Here is a 22,338-nt window from a genome sequence, read left to right as displayed (position 1 = left end):
AACTCTGAATCAACAGGCTGACCCCAACATGTATGATCTTACTCTTTCATTAATTCTGCCTCCTCATTAGTGTCTGTTTTGCTTTGTAATGCCTGCTCTGCATGACTGAAATTTGAGAAACGTTGCAGGGAAATCTTTTTTTTCTTTAACTGCTGAGACTCGCAGCTGCAAATTGTGTCATGATTGTGATGGCCAGGTCTCAGTTGCTTGGTGGAGAAAGCTCCTGGAATTGGAGGAAGACGCTGTGGAGAAGGTGGGGTCGGGGAGGAAATGAGGCTGCATTCCAGCAGTGATTTATGAAGTGTCTTTCATTCTCTCTGTACTGCTGGCTAGTTTGCAGCTGCTTCAGACAGACTTCTGACTTCAGTAGAGCTGGACCCACCTCAGCATACATATCGAAAGGAAGTCATTAGTTGCCATATGAGCGAAGTTGATGCTTTGCAAAGCTAAGTGATAGTTGCTTATTTGAAGATTCATCTCTTGAGTTTTTGTTCTTTTAAAACCCGTTCCCATGTTGCTTTTCACTAATACATCATCCCTGATTACATCATCCCTGCTTGCATATGTTCCCCTCTTGGCATCCTCATTTTCAGACTGTGGTTTTCATTCACCAAGGAAATATCCTAAACCAAGCTCTCATGTGGACCACAGAGCTTGGAACCAAAACTAATGCAGACAAAATACAGAATGAGTCACGTCTTAAGCACGGGTCCAGTGTGACTAGACAAGGCCTATTTTAATATTAATCTGTAAGAGACTCGCAGGACTGCTGTGTGAGAGCATGTCAACCAGACTGTGCTCGAAGTTCACACCTGCAACAGGAATTAAAGACATTGTTGTAACAACTCTCAGGGTTTGTCTGACCCTTTTGTAATAACAGTTTAATAGTCTAATATGCAACATGTTTGGTATATTAAGATTAGTGAAAACTATTGCATCTAAAATTGGATAAGCCTCTCCAAAATATATTTAACATTCATGTTATGCATCTCAGAAATATGCAACTGAGAAATTATCTCTTTTTTGCTTTTCATTCCACACCCATCAGAACATTTCATAATGAAGGCCTGTACAACTACAGGCCCATATTTCATGTTGAAGTCTCAAACAGTAGGCTATCTTTTTCTTTTTCACGCTAGTCATGTTTCAGTCAAATGTGTGTAAAATGAAGCTAAAGTTCCCAAAAGAAATGGGCAGCTATTCTGAACAAAGCCCTAATGCAGTAAGAGCGTTATTATGCCTGTGTAACTTAAGTATTTCACAGTATTTAGTTGCAGCTCCAAGTTCATTTTATGTAACTTTTGTTATTTACTTGCTAGGCTAATGCGTTCATTTCTTATGTTATAATAACAAAGATGTGCATATTAGTTTTGTAAAATAATTGAGAGGAAATTAGTTTTAATATCACTGATGCGTCCTTTAAGTTAATGCACACATAAGTGCATATACGAGTTGAGATACTTTACACAACAAATCCTGGATGAGAGCAATGCCGATGAACAAGACCGTTGCATGAGCCAATGCTTCGCTCATATTTTGAGAGTTCCTCAATCTGAACCGAAGCCAGGAAACACGGCAGTTGCATTCCTCCACTTGGACTCCTTTTATTTGGCACATCCAGACACAGCTGACCCAGGCTGAAGTTGCAGGCATCGATAACCTCTGTGTGCCTCACTCAAAGGCCTCTGGGAAACATTTAAAACTTTTCCTAGAAAGCTTTGGGTTAAAAGGTGGCTTATTTTGTGAAAATGGGGGTTGGCTAACGACTTGCATAGTCGGCCAAGCCGAAGCAGCAGAACTTTGTGTCCATATTAAGGAGAGGTTTTTAGAGACCAAACTCACTAGTGTAGCCCCCTACTGTAGATCACAAATAAGTGTTTCCTTAATACCCTACTCCTGAGCCAGAGGGACTCTAGCTGAGTAATTCATCTCTCAAGGATGAACTGATTAAATTTTGGTCACGTTCACTGTGACCTCACGTCCGTCCCACTGCAACATCCATATGGCCATGACTCATGAATTCCTATGGTGATTATGACCACATTTCACACAAATGTCTAACAGGATAAAAATGAAGTGAGGACATTTTAAATCCAAAAGGTCAACTTCACTGTGACATCATAATGTTCGGCAAAAATACTTTTCTGGCCATTATTCAATGCCATAACACAGGAACAGAAGGGGAGAGAATTGGTCGTATAATGAATTGGTGAATAATTTTGGAATGCCCACCTTTGTGGTGATTGCATAGATCTTCTGTGCTGCCTGGTTGAATATGTGTGTGAAGCATCCACGTTTTAGAATTTGTAGCTTCTTTGCATCAACATCCATATTTAAAGCATTGTCTGCTGTCATGGCTACAACTTTGTGTTCTATCAGAATCAGTTTTATTGGCCAAGCATGTGAACACAAGAAATTTGACTTTTTCTTTCTCTCAATAAACTTACACACTAATAGACATACAGCAGAACAAGAAAAACAAAGCTTTAACTCGAGCTAAATCCATTTTTTTTTTTTTTTTTTTTTAATTAAAAATTTGCCTCAAGGGGCTTTGCAATATATCGTTAGGATTTTATTGATGCTACTACTCTTATCGACACTCCTTATTGCTTCGGTTCTTTATCAATATGCTTTTTTTTCTTTTTCATTGCTAAATAATTTAAAATTTAATTTGAAAAGAGAGGGTGAGAATGGGTGTCCAAGATGGCTTTGATTTTCCCTGGTCCTCCTGTCCGCCACAGCCTCCACACTGTCCAGTTCCAACCTGAGCACCTACAGTGAGGAAAATAAGTATTTTAACACCCTGCTATTTTGCAAGTTCTCCCACTTAGAAATCATGGAGGGGTCTGAAATTGTCATCGTAGGTGCATGTCCACTGTGAGAGACATAATCTAAAAAAAAAAAAATCCAGAAATCACAATATATGATTTTTTTAACTATTTATTTGTATGATACAGCTGCAAATAAGTATTTGAACACCTGTCTATCAGCTAGAATTCTGACCCTCAAAGACCTGTTAGTCTGCCTTTTAAAATGTCCACCTCCACTCCATTTATTATCCTAAATTAGATGTACCTGTTTGAGGTCGTTAGCTGCATAAAGACACCTGTCCACCCCATACAATCAGTAAGAATCCAACTACTAACATGGCCAAGACCAAAAAGCTGTCCAAAGACACTAGAGACAAAATTGTACACCTCCACAAGGCTGGAAAGGGCTACGGGGAAATTGCCAAGCAGCTTGGTGAAAAAAGGTCCACTGTTGGAGCAATCATTAGAAAATGGAAGAAGCTAAACATGACTGTCAATCTCCCTCGGACTGGGGCTCCATGCAAGATCTCACCTCGTGGGGTCTCAGTGATCCTAAGAAAGGTGAGAAATCAGCCCAGAACTACACGGGAGGAGCTGGTCAATGACCTGAAAAGAGCTGGGACCACCGTTTCCAAGGTTACTGTTGGTAATACACTAAGACGTCATGGTTTGAAATCATGCATGGCACGGAAGGTTCCCCTGCTTAAACCAGCACATGTCAAGGCCCGTCTTAAGTTTGCCAATGACCATTTGGATGATCCAGAGGAGTCATGGGAGAAAGTCATGTGGTCAGATGAGACCAAAATAGAACTTTTTGGTCATAATTCCACTAACTGTGTTTGGAGGAAGAAGAATGATGAGTACCATCCCAAGAACACCATCCCTACTGTGAAGCATGGGGGTGGTAGCATCATGCTTTGGGGGTGTTTTTCTGCACATGGGACAGGGCGACTGCACTGTATTAAGGAGAGGAGGGCCTATGAAGGTAAATATGGTGCAAAAAGGGAGAGCTTGTAGAATACAATGTGAGAACTTGCAGAACAAAAAATCTGAACTTGTATGTTAAAATTTGCACTTGTAAAAATTTAATTTGCACTTGTAAAAATAAATTTGCACTTGTAAAAAATATTCACACACATGTGATCTGAATTTGAAGTCATACAAAGAAAAAAAACATGAGAGCTTGTAAAAAAAATCTGAACTTGTAAGTTGAAATTTGCACTTGTAGAAAATGTTCACACACCTGTATTCTGAATGTGAAGTTACAGAAAAAATATTCACAAATGTGTAGATTGATATTTACATGAACACGACAGCTGCAAACTTATAATGCAACATTTACTCGTATACTTTTTTTTTTTACTCTGGTTAATTTTCCATCACAACCACAACTCAGTGATTACAACCTCTCGAATCTGTCACTGCAACTTCACATATGTGCTCTCTCGCATCACAAAGTGGCGAATCTGCGCACCTCGACTTTCACAACACTCTTGACGATACATTTGGTGCAAAACTAATTTGTACCTGTGGACTTAGGCTGTGGAGCTCTGAGCTAACAGAACGGGAAAAGCCTTCTTATATACAGTCTATGGGAAAATCAGGGTTTCTATCGCCAGATGAGGGACAACTCTGTCCGGCTTATTTATGTAGCATGGAAACTTGGTGGAATAGCATGCTAGCGTTAGCTAACTAGCAGCCAGCCCGCTTCTAAATAAATACCTTTTAATTGTCTAAACACTTTTTAACAGTCAAACTAAAACACTGGCGGTGAGCTCCACGGCCTGCAGCCGCAGATGGACCGTCATCAGTCTAGTTTTTTGTTGATTTGGACCCCAAGGAACTTGTAAGAGTCCACCCTCTTCACTCCCTCTCCCTGGATGACAACCAGGACCGGGGGCCTCCTTTCCTCTGGTATTCCACCACGAGCTCATTTGTTTTTCTGATATTGAGTTTCAGGTGATTGTCACAAAGCTTGCTGTCAGTCCTCTGTAAATTAGTCTCCAAGTTAAGACAGTATGTTTCTCACTGGAATCGTACATGTCAATATAGTGATGAATTCCATTTAGCCTAAAAATACACTTAGTACCTTTTTTTTTTTTTTTTTTTTTTAAACCATTTTTTATAAATTCCTTAAGTCTTCACTACATATTATAAGAGTCTGGACAGACGGTATGTAAACTACAACTTGACTGGTTGGTAGAAGCATACAACCGTGAGGTGGTCATTCTTTGACTTAAATTCTGCACATCATTGCAAATAAAAGCAGATTATAGGAATCCTGAATTGTGAGGCTTTTCATTCTGTCGACCATCTTTCTGTCACACGGTTATCAAATGTCAAACAGCTGGATAGCATGTCTGGGCATCTGTTCATTTCCCAGAACTCAAGTTCATATCCAATTTTGTTTACGTCAACTTAGAAATCCTATTCTCTCTAGACAAGCCAGCTCCTTGTCGCTGCTGGGGAGTTTAGTGGGTCTAGTTGTGTTTTTAGGCTGCTGCTCAAAACCAGTTGCTCAATTTCTCATATTAAAACACCTTTATCTGTGTTTTGACCTGTTGTTTAGCAAATTATAGTCTAGGGTACAGAAATAATATTTTCCCTATTGGATGATTTGTGCAGTGTTGATTTAAGGTGGATAATTTGAACAGATGAATATGTGGATTGGCTAAGAAGGATCAGACAGGAGTGGTAGTAGTTCTACCGGTATAGACCAATTTATTCATGAAGCTGATCTTATCCAGAGGTGACAACTGTTTGTAGCTCGAACAGTTGAGCTACTGAAATTAAATAACATCAAATAACATTTTTGTTAAAAACATTTTATACTTTTATACCTTTTTATACGTGTGTGTGTGTGTGTGTGTGTGTTGGTTTTTTTTTTTTTTTTTTTTTTTTTTTTTTTTCCCCCAATCGCTTCTTATTTGGTTTTTGTAGTTCCAACAACTCCACCAGAGTGATTGGTCTTATCTCTTACACGCCAGTCAGTTTCAGGACTCCTGTTGTTCCAGTAAACTTTTATTCATATCATGTCAATGATTTAAGCTTAGAAACATTATAGATTTGAAGGAAGAAGCTTGAAACAATAATACATACCAGAGTTAATTGTCTACACCTGTTATTTCAATGTGTCCGATACATGTTTGTGGGTGTGGATGGCACATTGGATATAATACATGCCTTTGGTGTGGGAGATCTGGGTTCAATTCCCACTGCGATACATCAACCAATGTGTCCCTGAGCAAGACACTTAACCCCTAGTTGCTCCAGAGGCGTGCGGCCTCTGACATATACAGTATAGCAATTGTAAGTCACTTTGGATAAAAGCGTCAGCTAAATGACATGTAATGTAATGCAATCTTTAATCAACATTTAGGTAAACAAAAGTACCTGATCAGATGTTAAGGGATTTGGATCAGGGCCAACAAAAACTTGCTCATGACATGCCTATTTCTTACACAATAAAGCGACAAATCACCATCACGTTAATGCTGTTAGCTGTGCGCTGGTTTGCCAGCAGCCTCCCCCTGTTCACTCCCCATCAGACGAGACGAAGGAAGAACTGACGCATCTGTGGTGTTGACTCACTGTTGCACGCTGATGCAGGTGTTGCGTGTCGTGCCAGGTTGTGAAATTGTTCTGTTTTTTTTTTGTTTTTTTTTGGCAAACCTATTGAATAACTGGCGTGTTCTGTCAGGGTTTTGGAGAATAAACTGTGAAATGCAAGCATCCTTATCTCACTACTCTGGCCCTCGTGCTTTCTCCTCTCATGTTCCAGACGGCCCCACGGCCTGTTAACTCTTTGATGACCTCTGAGATTGCTGTACTGACGGCTCTTTTTTCCCCCCTCTTTGTCCACAGAAAGAATCAACCCTTAGAGTTGGACCTGAAGTAGAAAAGATCAATTGTGGCCTAAACAAAGACAGACAGAGAGAACTGTAAGTAAACACCAACTGTGTGAACTTTTCAGGGCTCAGGAGGTTTTTGTGCGTGTGGAACTTTCGCATTGGTTTACAGGAATAGTGAGATTTGTGGTTGTTTTGAATGGGTCAGAGTTCTTTGTAGATGACAAAGAAGCCATCTAAATTGATATCGTGATATGTGACTAGATATCGTCTTAGATTTTGGATATTGTAATATCGTAATATGACATAAGTGTTGTCTTTTCCTGGATTTTACGAGCTGCATTACAGTAAAGTGATGTCATTTTCTGAACCTACTAGACTGTTCCAGCTGTTCTGTTATTTCCCTTTACCCACTTAATCATTATATACACATTACTGATGATTATTTATCACAAACCTCATTGTGTAAATATTTTGGGAAAGCAATAATTGTCAACCCTACAATATCTTTGCAATATCAATATCGAAGTATTTGGTCAAAAATATCATGATATTTGATTTTCACCATATAGCCCAGCCTTACTTCTTGGTGTATAGTGTATCTGAAGCTATGTTTGGGATCAAGCAGCCATTTATAAGGCTCCTTGCAAGTATATTTGTAATCTTCAGATTGCAGGCTAAGTATCTCTCTCTCCGCCCGTGAACAGAATTTTGTTCACAAGCAAACACTTTCATTTCAGAAAATGAAACCTGAGAGACAAACCGTGAACAAAGCAAACAAGGAGATCATTTTCATTTAAAAGGCGTTAAAGTTGACTGTTAATGTCCAAGTAGGGTGGTATCGTTATGCTAATGTATATACCATTTTTGCAGTTTTACACAAAACACGTTGTAAAACGTTATAAACTGACTGAATTTGATGCCATGTTTGATGTTAGGTGTGATAGGATGCAGGGCTCAACACTTGCTTTTTAAAGTGGTTGCCAGGGTGGCAACCAGGCATCAGCTTTTGGTTGCCGAAATTGACAATACGGTTGCCATGTTACAAACTGCCTATATTTGGAGCAATTAATTTCTTATGGAACTATACCACACATTTTAATAATGAAACAATGAGAGAATGGCTTGCAATATAATTTCCCATCCCTCTCAAATAAGGGTGCAACGGATCACAAAACTCACGGTTTGGATAACTGTTTTGAGTCACAGATTGGATCAGCACAAAAAAGGGGGGGATTTGAATGATTATTAAAAATCTAGTAATAACTTTTAGCAATAATTACTACTTTCACCAGTAAATTGCTGTTAAACGACAAAACGATGAGAAAAGGTTATTTTACAATAACTTTGAATGCACCACAAGGTTTACCAGTTTTAACTAAACGCAACCTTTAGTCCCGTCTGTTGCTGACAACAGCAGTGACCACTGACCAGTGCTAGTTGGTGCTTTTAGCTCATAGCTTTAGCAGCAGACTGTTGTACGTCCCGCTGTTGGAATCCTCTACAGTGAAATACAGTCAAACCTTTGCACCGTTTAGCTGTCAGCATTTTAACCATGTTTAATCCAGTTACTACTGTAGCTAACGTTTAGGGTTGGGCATCGTTTGGATTTTAACGATTCTGATTCCAATTGTGATTCTTCCTTTCGATTCCGGTTCTTATCGATTCTCGATTCCGATTCTTTGAGGGGTGGAGTTGAAACGGGTCACATGCTTATTTCACAAATAAGAGGAAAGTTTTATTTTGATTCAATGGTGGGTTGCAGTTTTACCTGGCTTTTTCAACGTAAAATAAAGCCACACTAGAGCGCCGCTTACTGTGCTCCATGGCTGCAACACAACAAGCGCCTGGCTGCTACAGAAACCAAAACTTGCGCATGTTAAATTTGAAACCCATAATCAGATTTGAAACCAAATCCTCCAAACAATTCCAATAGAGAAACGATTCCACTGGAATCGTAATTTTTGAAACGATTCCAAGTAGGAATCGGTTCTCGATGCCCAACCCTACTAACGTTACCTGCTGCCAAGTGTAACGTGTTATTAGTGTTTACTAGCGTGACATGCAGCGATGCTTCTGTTGCCTCTAACGTCTGTTTTGGAGCATCAGAGAGCAGCGCAGACAGGCACCGAAATTTGCGTTGCTATTCCGTCCGGTATATACCGGGCACCGGTGCCATATTAGCATCGGATTATAACATGAGCCGTTACATATTGAACAGGTGGTTGCCAAAGGGGGCAACCAGAGGCCACGAAACGGTTGCCAATTACCTCAATCTGGTTGCCAAGGGCAACCGTTACTGTTGAACCCTGGGATGTAAGCTTGAACCCAGTTGTTTCCTAGCAACACATTTCCCACGTAAGCGCCTGTTATCGAGTATACTTTATTCCCACTCCACCGTGGCATTAACCACCATAAATAACTGCTCAACCTATAGGAAACACTGGTTTTAATGACACTGGAAGAAAAAGTGCTTTACAGAAAAGGGATCAAAACGATAGCAAACTATAAAATGAAAATAGAACATTCAAAACCAGAAAAAGAATATGTACAATTAAGATTATTTGCATTAAATGTGGAGAGAAGATGGGTCGGCAGTGCCCAGGAGGTGAACTGACATCGTCCGTCTGGGACTGGAACAGGCTATCTTCCGGTTCCCAAGCTAAGTCCCTACGGACTGAACTACTATCTCATCAAGGCTGTTGTACAGTCTTGTTTATCATGTCTTAAGAACAGAGATGGGCTTGTGTTGGTGACTTTTCTTTACTTCTTAATACATCTGATGTAGTAAGTAATCCAAAATGCACAACTGCATGTCGTTGTAGATTAAAGGCAGTTTGTTTCAACTTTAACAGCCTGGGGCACAGCAGAAAACATGCTTTCATTTTGGAGCTACTTACAAGTTACTTTTTATATAGTACTATTGAAGTAACACTGCACAGACTAAATTTGGCTATGGATGCTTTGGCTTATTTTCATCATCATTTAATCTGCAGATTTGTTTATAGTCTTAAGATTTTCAGTTTGCATTGATATAAAATAGAAACCGGGAAAATGGTTATCGAGTTGGTTGCAGATTGTCTGCCAAGTGAAATAACTTATTGTTCCAGCTCTACAAATAACATCCTATAACCTGGATTTCTCAATCTAAGTGTTATTATTCCTTGCCTATGTGTCCTTAACTATCCTAAACCTTTTGTTCTTGTTTTAAATACCATGTTTTATTTTATGACAGAAAGGGAAAATGGCACGGCAAAAGTAAAAGATGGCTGATATGTTTTACATCAGAGTGCATAGTCTACACAAGCTTCCTTTTTTGAGGCTGTGTAAGCCATGTGTTATCTAATGAAATGGAAAAAAGTGCCACAGAGATCAAGGAGGACAAGAAAATGATTGCTGTCGGGGGTGAACGGAAGGCCCCACCCTGTGTTTCATTGTCAGCATCTCTGGCAGAATGCAGACCTTTCACACTTGCGCACGAGACCCAGTGGAAGTTGTTGGAGTTGTTATCAACAAACAGGAGGTGAATTCACTCAGAGGCATCCTATGTGTGTGTTGGTCATTTGTGAGAGCGTGTGTGAAAGCAGGGAGCTGAAAAGGGACGTGAATAGCTGCATGAATTCATAAATGATGAATAGCAGTTTTTAGTTTATTTATTCATAAAATTCTGTAAATTTGTATATTGGCAAACTTGTCTACTTAACAAATGTGTCTTTTTCTAAACAAAATGTACAACTTGTATTTTTCAGGCACATTTTTATAAGGTCAAGTTGCAAATAATGCATGTGGGGCCAAAGGCATACAGTTAATGTGTGTATGGCATATTCGGTGCTTCTTTCTGTAAAGGGGGATTCTTCCTTTAAAGCCATGAGTGTGGTTCAAGTCGTGAATTATTCATTCTCGGCACGCACTGGTGAAATAAAGGTAAAGTGATAGCACATAGCAATCTCTTGCTTGGCTCGCTGCTGCATTTTTAAAGTGTGGACTGGCACTCAAATGTCAAAATGTTAACATTGTCTTCCCCCTTAAAACTGTTACCCTGCGCCCAGGGACCCGTTAAGGACATTTGATATGGGGGTTTGAATAATTCAGGATGATGGTTTTGGGATTGAATTGTGATCCAAGTGCAACTTCCCTATGTGTATCCCAGTGCCATCTCCTTGTGCTCAAGAAAAGGAGGAATGTTTCTGGTAAATGGAAGACTGTCCTGTTGTAAAAAAACAAAAAACAAAAAAAAAAACAAAAAAAACAGGGCAAATACTTAAGAAAAAAGCCTTTCATCTTGAAACCGGATCACTTGTAATAATGATCAATTAACTTTTGTTCCTTGAACTGTGCATGCTTCTGCTTGTTACATTCGCTGGAAGAGATTTTGCTTTTCAGATGGAAGATAAAGTAATAAAAGAATAGTGAATTCCAGTGAAAAGGTGACTGCAGAATCCCTGCAGGAAGAAGTGCACTTCTGTCATTTCATAAAAAGGTCCTTTTTTTTTTTTTTTACAATTTGAATTTGAAACGGCTTCCTAAGCAGACTGTTGAAAAGGACTGAGATTTAGCCATCCTCTGTCTCACTCCCTAATCAGTCCCACACCTCTCACCCACTCATTCTCTGTAAATAATTCAGAACAGCCTTCTGCCTGCTCCAGTGAAGAGCATACACACAATTGATAATGGAGGATAGCTGGTGATGGTAATAGAATCGCTGCTAATGCACATTTCAGAAGTCTAGAAGGTTTAAACAACTAACTACAGTAATTCTGTCTTCTTTAAATTTGGACATATTTTGCTAGATATTAACTTCATGTTTATCAATGCACATGACCACAAGTCCTAATGAAACATCACTGAAGTAAACGGAGACTGTGACAGATGATGAGGTGCCATATGTGTCTTCTTTAAACAAATCAAGTTGTATACACTAAAGAACAGTTATTCTCAGTGTGAGCCAAATGGGTCAGTGTTAAAATAAGGCATGACCTCGTAGGTCAGTAGTGACTAGTCTATATTCTTGACGTTCCACTTCCGGGATTGCTCCGTTGCCGCCGGAAAATCCGCCAGATTTCACTCATTTAGGCCGGATATCCGTTGCCTTGGGCTTCCTTTGTGTTGGCATTTTAAACTCCGGTTGATTTATGAGGACTATGGTTAACTGCTCCTCAGATCTCTGCAGGGTGAAGGAGGGTCTGGTAAAGCGAGACTAGTAGTGACAGTAGTCAGCGCTACTTGCTTCAAGCTCTGTAAATGTGGTTAACCAGTCATGTATGGTTATGTGGACTTGTACTGCACTTCCTTTTCAAGAGTGTCAACTTTGTGATGTTATGATGGACCCAGATGATGAGTAGTAAGTGAGTAACGGCCTCAAGTTCCAGCTTGCAGCTCATATTTTTTTTGTTTGAAAATTATATCTTACAGCCGTATTAGCAAAATTGGGTCTATAATATCTATTTTTCTATCAGTATGCTTTGAGGCCGCTCTGTGTTTTGTTTTGTTGTTAAATTGTGACAGAAGAGATGGGTGTTGATGCAAGGATCTGTGTTATCCTTTGAGGGGTGTGGTTACCACTTTCTCAGTCATTCATGCTTTCGAGATCCTTTTGGAAACAGGAAATCCTTCTTTGTCCCTGTGTTTGGGAGACAGGAAGTTTTGACATTACTGGACCTCTTTTTGCTTTGGCATGGTGGCCTGAGATGAGTTCTGATGATGGTCAAATCTATTTTTCAGTGTCATTTTCTGATGTATTATAACCATATTTAATTGTGTTTGGAGTGATAGTAAAAACCTCATCACATCCCAGATATATAGTAAGTGCATGCTGATGCTTTTAATAGTCTCAAGTCGTGAGAAAAAAATAAATTCACAATCTGCCAGTTCTCCACTAGAGTGCAGCATACGTAGAGAAAATAGTCTGTCTGCAAGCTCAGTCATATGTTGTGGTCATATTGAGGATATTTGTTTTTGTTTAAATGATTAAATGACACACTGTGTCATTGTTTTGATATTTCATTCTTAATCATTTAAACAGAAACTGGACAGATGGCCTTTTATGACAGGGTGCAGGCTTTAAAGTGCTCATATTATGCTCATTGTCAGGTTCATATATTGTATTTAGAGGTTGTACCAGAATAGGTTTATGTGGTTTAATTTTCAGAAAACACATATATTTGTTGTGCTGCACATTGCTGCAGCTCCTCTTTTCACCCTGTGTGTTGAGCTCTCTGTTTTAGCTACAGAGTGAGACATCTCACTTCTGTTCCTATCGTTGTTGGGAGTCACACATGCGCAGTAAGTCCTGCTAGCTTGTCAGCTGCAGAGCATGAGGGAGTGCCATGCTAGCAGCTAGGCGAGCAATATAATGTGTGTTACAAAGTGACGCACGTTTGTCACAGAAGTAAAGGCTGGACTACAATAGAGCTGTTTGGAGCAGTTTGTGAACAGTGTTTTCTCTGGAAGATGGTAAGTCCCTTTGGGGTGGACTTTGGGCTTTTTCACTTTGTAAACCTGTAATGTGCACAAAAAGATATATAACACAACAGAGGAAAGGGAAAAAGCCAAAAAGCATAACATGAGCACTTTAAGATAAACAATGAGGACACCTATCTAGCTTCATCTGTGTTTTTTCTTTCAATTTGTCAAAATTTGGGAGCTTTATGATAATTGAGGACATGATTTTCAAGCCCACTGACTCAAATGTATCAAATACTAATTGGTTTGAAGAAACTAATGACACAATTTGCCACTTGATTAACCACTGATATAATTTGTCTACATAACGTATTGCTCTTTTAAAGTGTGTTGCTCATCACTTGGGGATTTAAACACTACGGATTAGAGGTCATTATTGGGTGAATCATTTACCTCGGTGAAGTGCTGATAACATTAATGGTTGTTTTGTTTGTTGTAACCACTGTCTAATTGACAAAAAGTTTTAAACTCTACAGTCTACCTTTAATGTCTCATTAGTGGCTTCATCAGTCTTCTCGATAAAGAACAGGCTGTAGATTTACTTGACAGACATCAGTTGCTGCACAGTTTATACATCGAATGGGATCATGACTTCAAAATGTTAAATCAAGGATGTAGATGTGGGTAAATCTTTTGTATTTTGCAAAAAATAGGAAATAATTGGCTTTTAAATGACTTTACATCGACATTGTGACATTTAAGAGTATGATTTTGTGACTCAACTGTACAAGTTTTGTTCAGGTTTTAGGGATTGGCAACAGTATTTCTTTATTAAAAAGGTTTAGGATATTGCCATGATATATAGTGTTGTTTTTCTTCTTTGGCTTAAAATATATAAATAAATCAGCAAATATGTTGCAAAAAAATGTATAATAAAAAAATCTGACTTTGTCAAACGCAAGCCGAATCAAACAGAGATCACCAGTATACAGCTTCTAAATTAATGATAACGAAGAACACTGGTATCTGATCGTCGCTCTGTATCAGCCCATAACAAGGATTTAGGTGTCATAGTTTGTATCGGGAGAGAGAAAAATGAAATTGGTGCATCCCGACATATTTGCACAGCCTAGGACCTGGCTCAGAAGTCCCTTTTTATGGTTGAAAAGCCAAATAATAAAATGATATCTTTCAGTAATGAAGAATAATAGCAAGAAGCCTCACAATAGAATGATTAGGCTAAGAATAAAGTGCACAAGTTTGAGTCATGCAAGTTTTTGGAAATGGAATTAGGGCTGTCCCAAACGATTATTTTTTAAACGACTTAATCTAATTATTTTTTCGATTAGTCGACTAATCTAATGATTAAATTATTGATTAATCTAACGATTAATTTTTCAATTAGCGATTATTTTCCCATTGCTCAATGATTAACTATTTACACAAAAAAATGTCCATAAGGTTCAAATCTCTATTAAAATTGTTTAACACTGCACTGTTCAAGTAATATGAATTTGTAGTGCAACCTGAAGCCAGATGTAGGCTGTCAATCCAACAACAAAATAAAGTCACTTTCAGGAGGAATACAAAAATAAAAACTTAAAGTAAACAGAGCAAAGGCAAAAAGAGTAGCCTGTATTTGCTTTTATTAACAGTAGGTAAAATAATGAATACGCTCTTGTTTAACATCCAAGCTCCCTTTTAATCTTACAGTAAGTGCAATTTTAGCAACATATGAATTCAGATGTATCATATAAATCCAACATAAGGCAAGTTGCAGAGTGTCTAATATAACAGTCCGTAATCGATTGGGTCACTCATGATGATGGTAAACCAAAAAAATAACACTGCCGACTGACGGCGTTTGATGCTTATTGTTAAGTCAGGGGGGCATTAAAACGAATCAACGGAATAACGTACCGTTGGGCTACTACTGGGAACACACATGTTGATAATCGCACATGCTTGGGAGTAGAGCTTAGGTCGGGCCCAAAAAATCAAGCCTGACCCTACCCGAGCCCGTGCACGTCGTGTCCGAGCCCGGCCCGACAACTGGAAGTATGAGCCCGAGCCCGATTCTAAACCCGACAGTTTTAGACGTTATAAATGACTCGTGAGATATCTGAAACAATCTGGCCTGGTTGCGCAATTATCGAAGACAGTGCTACAGATGGGGGAGACAGCTTTACATCACACTCAAGTCAGTGCAGGACCTATACCCAGAGCTATGGGAGAAGCTGGAGAGGCATAGCTTTCTCCCCACCCAATGAGGCTAATAAAGTAATGATTAAAAAACACAAATACTTGATGAAGGGCCCAGCCCGTGGATAGTGGCGGGACATATGGGCCCGACCTGGCCCGTGGCTCAAGCTCGGGCAGAAAATCTAAACTCTACTTGGAGGGAAAGGGACAAAAAGATGAGCAGAACTTACAGTGTTTTGCTGCTCAGGGATGCATTTTACAAAGTCTACAGACTACCACGTTGTTGTTGGCATAAAGAGTAAAATACTCCCACACTTTAGAAGACCGTGTGCGAGCCTTTTTCTCAACGTGTTGTTGAACTTGCGAGGAATCCATACTTGCGCTGTTGCTGGAGGCAGCCATGTTATTTTTAGATTTGTGCACGTGATGCGTCGACGCAAATTATTTGTGTCAACGCATTTACGTAATCGATTATGTCGACGAATCGTCCCAGTCCTAAATAGAATGATTGATGCATTGAGTACGTTTTTCTTGGGTAAGTTGAAACATATTCTGGCACAAGATTTTTAGATGTGGAAAATGCAGGGAAAAAGATTATGCTTAAATTGATTTCACTTCATAATTTTTATAGAAAAAAAGAAATGAAAGATTCTTTTTTTAAAGCATCAGATTGCATTCGTATCTTTGTCTTTGAAGTCTCAGGCTCTGATTGAAAATGTAGTGCTTTTAGCCCTGTTTAGCTCCACAGTAAAACATGTTAAATATTTTAAGCCTCAAGGCTTCTTCCTTTTCTCACTTCGTGTCAGATTGACCCTCCATTCTATCAAATTTCTCTCCAATCATGGACTGTCTGAGGTGTTAATATAGACCCCTGACACACTGAGACACATTTTTAATGCTCACCAAATCCACTTTGCCTTTCAGCAGTTAATAAAAGCCTGAATGCGAAAAACAAAATATACTTTGTTGATATTTTTCTAAATTAAAGGTTATACATATGTTGATCTCAGTTATGGAGATAAAGGGTGAGTTAAAAATGAGTTGCTTTGTCTTTACCATGAAAGGATCAGCGTGGGGTGTAATGATGCCACATTTCAGAGGACAATGGAAGATGAGACAACAGTGACACAGCTTTTTGTTTTTAGCCACACTGATTGTTTGTGGCGAGATAAGTACAGTTATCATCATTCAGGGGATAGCTTGACTTGGTTTTTGGTTGAAGTTAAATTTAAAGTGAAAAAGGCTGCATTGGCATTCAGGCTGCTGTTTTGTTTTTCAACCGTTGATGATGTAGAGCTGGGCAATATATCGATTTTATATTGATATCGTGATATAAGACTAGATATCGTCTTAGATTTTAGATATCGTAATATGGGATAAGTGTTGTCTTTTCCTGGTTTTAAAGGCTGCATTAGTAAAGTGATGTCATTTTCTGAACTTACCAGACTGTTGTAACTGTTCTATTATTTGCCTTTACCCACTTAGTCATTGTATCCACATTACTGATGATTATTTATCAATAATCTCATTGTATAAATATTTTGTGAAAGCACCAATAGTCAACACTACAATATCGTTGCGGTATCAATATCGGCGTATTTGGTCAAAAATATCGTGATATTTGATTTTCTCCATATCGCCCAGCCCTATGATGATGAGATTTTATTAAACATATTTAATGGCCTTTTCATTTTTAAAAGTCAGCTTGCAGCTACAGTGAAACTCCGAGGCGTATTATCCATTCTTAGCCCTTTAAACCTAAAGTGAGATTTTAGTTTTTTTTAATTCAGTTAAGACAGTTATAGGACAACGGAATCATGACATGGGAGAGGTCAGCGGTAATGGCATTAAATTGGCTTTGCATATTGCACTTCCTGTAAACTCATTACAGCTTTGTCCAATGCCTGATTCTTCTTGTGAAGTACAAGAAACAACACAGATCGGTATAGAGCACAGTATTGATCTGTGAATCTTTTGTTCACTTAACGTAGTGCTGAATATTAGTTGAGTGGGCGTTGAGTAATTTTGTTCATAGGACAAATAATACAGTGAAATTCATGCCATGTTATATGCCAGTCTAGCTGGCCCATTGGGATTTGATACTCCCTGTAAGTGCTGCATGTAAGCTTTGAGTCATTATGTCTTCCTCTGAAACCCTCCGCTATGGTGCAGTGAGTCTCCTCTTTATGGATCAATACTGAAGCAGTGAGCTGACACAGTGAAAAGCAATATTCATACATAATGAACAGGGCACCCTTTCACCCCTGCCCTGTCTTTCAGTCCTCGCCAAGAAAAGAACACAACAGTAAACATGATGATTATTATTATTTTTTTGCTTATGGAGCTAACAGCTGATTTTAAGATAAAACACTTTGTCACTGTACTGCTTTACGGTTCGCTGCTGCATACATTATGTGAAGGAAGGTTGGACTTTTTTTTTAATACAACCCTTTGCCCTTGTTCCAGTTTGACAGTGTTACACTTGTCTTTATAGGTGATTGTAGATAGATCTCTGTTTGCTGTGTTCAATTTCTCTCCTGGTGTGCTGTTTGTTCCAGGGAGATGGCAACCTGGTGTTTCAGGAAATCTCTCTTGCAATGAATCACAGTGAGGTGTCACCTTTAGTAGCACTCTCATCAACAGCACAAAGATGTGCCAGTGAGTGAGTAAGCACAGAGAACAGCTTTAAGTGCTTCATTATTACCCTTTTCACCACCTTTTTACGTTGCCCACAATTGGCAGTCGGTCACAGCTGCACACCAAAGCATGATGCACTTTACCCAAATAAATGGATGTAGCAATAACAGTTCTTGTCATTTTTGCCATATCCACCTGAAAAGAGACTAATGGCAGTCGATTTTATAGGTGATCTCTGCCTCATTTAACTTAGCAAGCCAGCATGTAGAATACTGAACAGGGTGGACAGCCCAGGGGCATAGATGCTTTTGTACTCTGTGAATGCACACTTTAAATGACCTCTTAAAGGAGTATTCAAACGTGAAGCCAATTTAAAAAGCGGCGTATTTTCACAGAAATTTGATGTAAAGACATTCATAGACATTACTAGACCCAAATTTGCTCTGAGCAGGACAAACCGAGATGAGACGTGTCTGTACGGGTAGAAAATGCTCCAATTTGGGCGAAAAGTCTGCACTTTTCCCGCGGCTTTATGATTCCACTTTGTCATTTTGCAGAGACTAGAAGAAAAAAGACAATGCTGCTGGAAAAAAGAGCTGGAGGTGATCAGTTCGATTCTGAGCTGTCAAACACACAGCCAGACTTCACATACGCACAAGGTCACTAAATAGTTTGCTAGTTAGTTACAGCTCATATTTGTACACTCTTGCAAATAAACCCGGACCACAAAAATGCCTTAAAAGTTGCTCAATTTACATTTTGATTATTGGACTAGTCGTTTGTGAGTCAGAAATACATACATACATACATACTAGGGCTTTGATGCTGAACTTTGATATTCGAATATAATTCGAATATTAAAAAAATATTGATATTCAAACGAATATTAGGCAGCCCTTAATATTCGAATTTCGAACCTGTTATGGGCATTATTTTTTTGTAAATGTGTTGTTAAAAAAACCTTGTTTTCAATTCAGATTCCGAGGCTTTTTCACGCATTTCAAAATGTAACTACACGTCGCGGCGATGCACGTCGCGGCGACGCACGTCGCTCGGCCTTGGCTTGGTAGCGCATTTCCCCCCGACTCATTTCCTGGTTCTCTTTCTCCATAAACAACGTAAAATCAAGGAGAGGGTTAACTTCTCCTGCTCCAGATTTCCCACCTTGGTCAGAAAGAACAGAGGAGACACTTTGTTTCTCTCACTAAGACTATAGAGTCGCTACTCGCTCTGAAGCTACCGGTAATCACCGTCACTCTCTCACAAAACACACTCCCCAGACACACACACACACACACACACACACACACACACACACACACACACACACACACACACACACCCATACACACGCGGCTCGACGCACACACCAGCGCAGAAGTATGAACATCAGACCACTTACGTAGGCTACGGTGAAATATCCGACCTTCCTGTTGAAAGCATATTGTTTGTGTTTAATCCAGGGTCTGACTTTTAATTTAAAAAAAAAAAACAGTGGTGGCAGTGTGTTTTTCTTCTAACAACATCATTGCACGCCTACTGACTGATACACTGCCCTCTGGTGGACAGAACACATACGAAGCTTGATACCAATATAAGCCTTACTGAAGGCGTTTAATGGTCAAAATATTATTAATAAATATTTGAATATATTCGAATATTAATATTCATAAACAAACGAACTTCGAATATGATTTTTGGGCAAAAGTCAAAGCCCTAATACATACTCCTCTGTATGTCCATCATAAGTTCCCAAAACTGTAGGTCACGCCTTCAAATAGTTTGTGTTGTCCTAACAGTCCCTAACTCCCAACAAAGATGTCTCACTCTGTAGCTAAAACAGAGAGCTCAACACACAGGGAGAAAAGAGGAGCTGCAGCAATGTGCAGTACAACAAATGTATGGTGTTTTCTGAAAATTAAACCACATAAACCTATTCTGGTATAACCTCTAAATACAATTATGAACCTGAAAATGAGCAGAATATGAGCACTTTAATACACAGACATGATTCACATTTTTAGAATCAGTGCTATTTACACTTACCAAGGATATATTATCTCCAATGTCCATCGCAAATAAAAAGACCACCTTACACCTCCCCGGACTTCATCATGTTTTCTTAAAGTGCTCATATAAGTACTGCTAGCTTGTCAGTTGCAGAGTATGAGGGCGTGCCACGCTAGCAGCTAGGCGAGCATTATAATGTGTGTTACAAAGTGACGCACGTTTGTCACGGAAGTAAAGACTGGACTACAATAGAGCTGTTTGGAGCAGTTTGTGAACATTGTTTTCTCTGGAAGATGGTAAGTCCCTTTGTGGTGGACTTTGGGCTTTTTTTTTTCTTTGTAAACCTATAACGTGCACAAAAAGATATATAACACAACAGAGGAAAGGGAAAAAGCATAAAATGAGCACTTTAAGTATTAAAGTAATCCAGTGATAGTTGTCTGCACATTGAGTACATTGCAAAGCTGAACTGTTAATGGCTAATTCGTATATCTTTAATGGTGCCAAAAATGTAAATGAATTTAAGCTAAAAAATCCTCATTTGAGAAGCTGGGATCATCAAATGTTTCCCTTTTTTCTTGCTTTACATAATGACCCAAATGAATAAGTGATTATCAAAATAGCTGCCAATTAATGTTCTATTTATTCTAGTTGGTTAGTGTAGTATGTTGCTGCATCTGCATAGCCTTTACCATTTTTCATTGTCTTTGTATTGGTGGTGATAGCAGGCAGTGAGAATAGTCATTTAACATTATTATGTGTGTGCTATTAATAGCAAGCTGCTCCCGTTCCTTTAACAGAGGACCCATTCTCAGTTTTTGCGAACCTATCTTTGCCTTGCTATTATTACCGTCCCTCCCACTTGCTATCTCCCCCTCCCAAGGCCTCCCAGCTTCATCAGCTCTGGTACAAAGTAAACAATGTACATCTCGTTCCTCCGCGTCTCTAGTCTCATCGGGTTAAACATCTGTGATGAGGTGAGCAGTGAATATTCAGTCTCACTGAAGCAGGCGCAGATGTTGACACATATACAGTGCATCATACTATTGTGCTCTATCTAGTTGTTCTAATTAAAGCTTAATCTCTGTAAATTACTGTGATAACTGCATATTTCAGAGTGTTTGTTTTTCACTTCTGGTGAGTTAGAGAAACTGTCATTGTGAAAAATGTTAAGTCTTTAAAGTGACAATTTTATTTCATTGATTAATAAAGCAGACATCGGCGTCATCTTGACCGCAGTGACAGATTATTACCGTAATAATCCTGTCTGCTCTGTTATTGTCTACTAAATGCTTACCCTGGACCCCTCCCCCACTGCATCCCTGACTGTATCCTGCTTATCAGTCCTTCTGGTGCATGCAGTGTGGCTTGGATTTCTTATATTATTCTGTCCACTGCTTCCTCAATTAGTGGAACAACCAGGAGCTCAGATATCATGTGAGGGAAGCACTTTTATCGGCAAGTTGGATGAGCTCAGTCTGAGTGGTTTACCGCTGGTGGTCGTGGTGGTGGTGGTGGGGGCTGTACAGTGGTGGCAGCAGCGTTGACGGGGATAGCATCCTCATTGCACAGCAGCCGAAGGCAGTGGAGGGAGCGGAAAGAAACGCATGGAAATTGTGGGAGACAAGAGGGAGAGGTGGCAGACATTGCATCTTGAGTATTATTTACAATATCAGGAAAAGGTGTTTTGTGGATGGGAGTGAATTTGACCAAAAAAAAGGGGGAGCTACAGCAGGAGGCATGTGCTGTGAAGAGATAGAAGTACAGCAGAGGGAGTGGAGTAAGTGGGAAGCAATCACGAGGGAAATGGACCGGCAAACTGTACTTCCCAACTCGCGTGCCCTTACTGTGGATTAAGGTGAGCGTCGGTGTCTGTATTATGTTGACTGTGGATAATACCAACCTGATCTTAGTGGCAGAGTACCTGTGGATCAGCACTATGTGGAATAGTTACAGAAAAGGCATCAGCTGTGAGGACAACTGAGGGGATTCGGCAAGGACCAGGAAGTGGCTGCGGCTTGCTGCTTGTCTCTCTTTTCCACACGTCTTCTAACCCCAGAAGAGCCAGGCTACTAATGAGCAGGTCGATGTGTGGCTGTGGCTGCAGCATCATCTCCTCTTTGATGAAGAGACTGGGCCGCACAGCGTGCTGCTCAGATCTCTTCTCCAGCCATACTTCTGAACAGCTGCAGCGATTGGCCACTGGATGCCCACCTCAACCAAAGGTAACAATGCGTCAGCGCCCACTGACACAGCCACATCCGTGTCTCCATGCCAGTCAGCTGTATGCTTTTTATGTGTTATCCCCATGTGTGCAATGGAGGAAACCTTTGGGGGCCTGACAGCATATAGCAGAAAGCACCGCGTGTGAAGTACAGCGTCCTTGTTTATCTGCTTTGGTTGTCCGAAACGATTTCCAAGGTATAAGA

At 39.6% G+C, this 22,338-nt stretch overlaps 1 protein-coding gene across 4 annotated transcripts in view; it reads left to right on the top strand.

Moving 5' to 3' along the window:
* The window catches only part of fbxw7 (F-box and WD repeat domain containing 7), a 128,224-nt gene that overhangs the window by 15,887 nt on the left and 89,999 nt on the right, over positions 1-22,338 (top strand). For 2 of the 4 annotated variants that reach the window (XM_031276764.2, XM_031276762.2), the window contains one exon: positions 6,675-6,751. The exons of the other annotated variants lie outside the window; for them this stretch is intronic. The gene's annotated coding sequence lies outside the window, so the exon portion shown is untranslated. The remainder of the gene's footprint in view (positions 1-6,674; positions 6,752-22,338) is intronic. 4 annotated transcript variants of the gene reach the window in all.

This window comes from Sander lucioperca, chromosome 4 (genome assembly GCF_008315115.2).
Source record: "Sander lucioperca isolate FBNREF2018 chromosome 4, SLUC_FBN_1.2, whole genome shotgun sequence".
Classification (NCBI taxonomy): Eukaryota; Metazoa; Chordata; class Actinopteri; order Perciformes; family Percidae; genus Sander; species Sander lucioperca.
The sequence above is the reverse complement of the archived record's forward strand: the minus strand, read 5'-3'. Positions and strand labels throughout refer to the sequence as shown.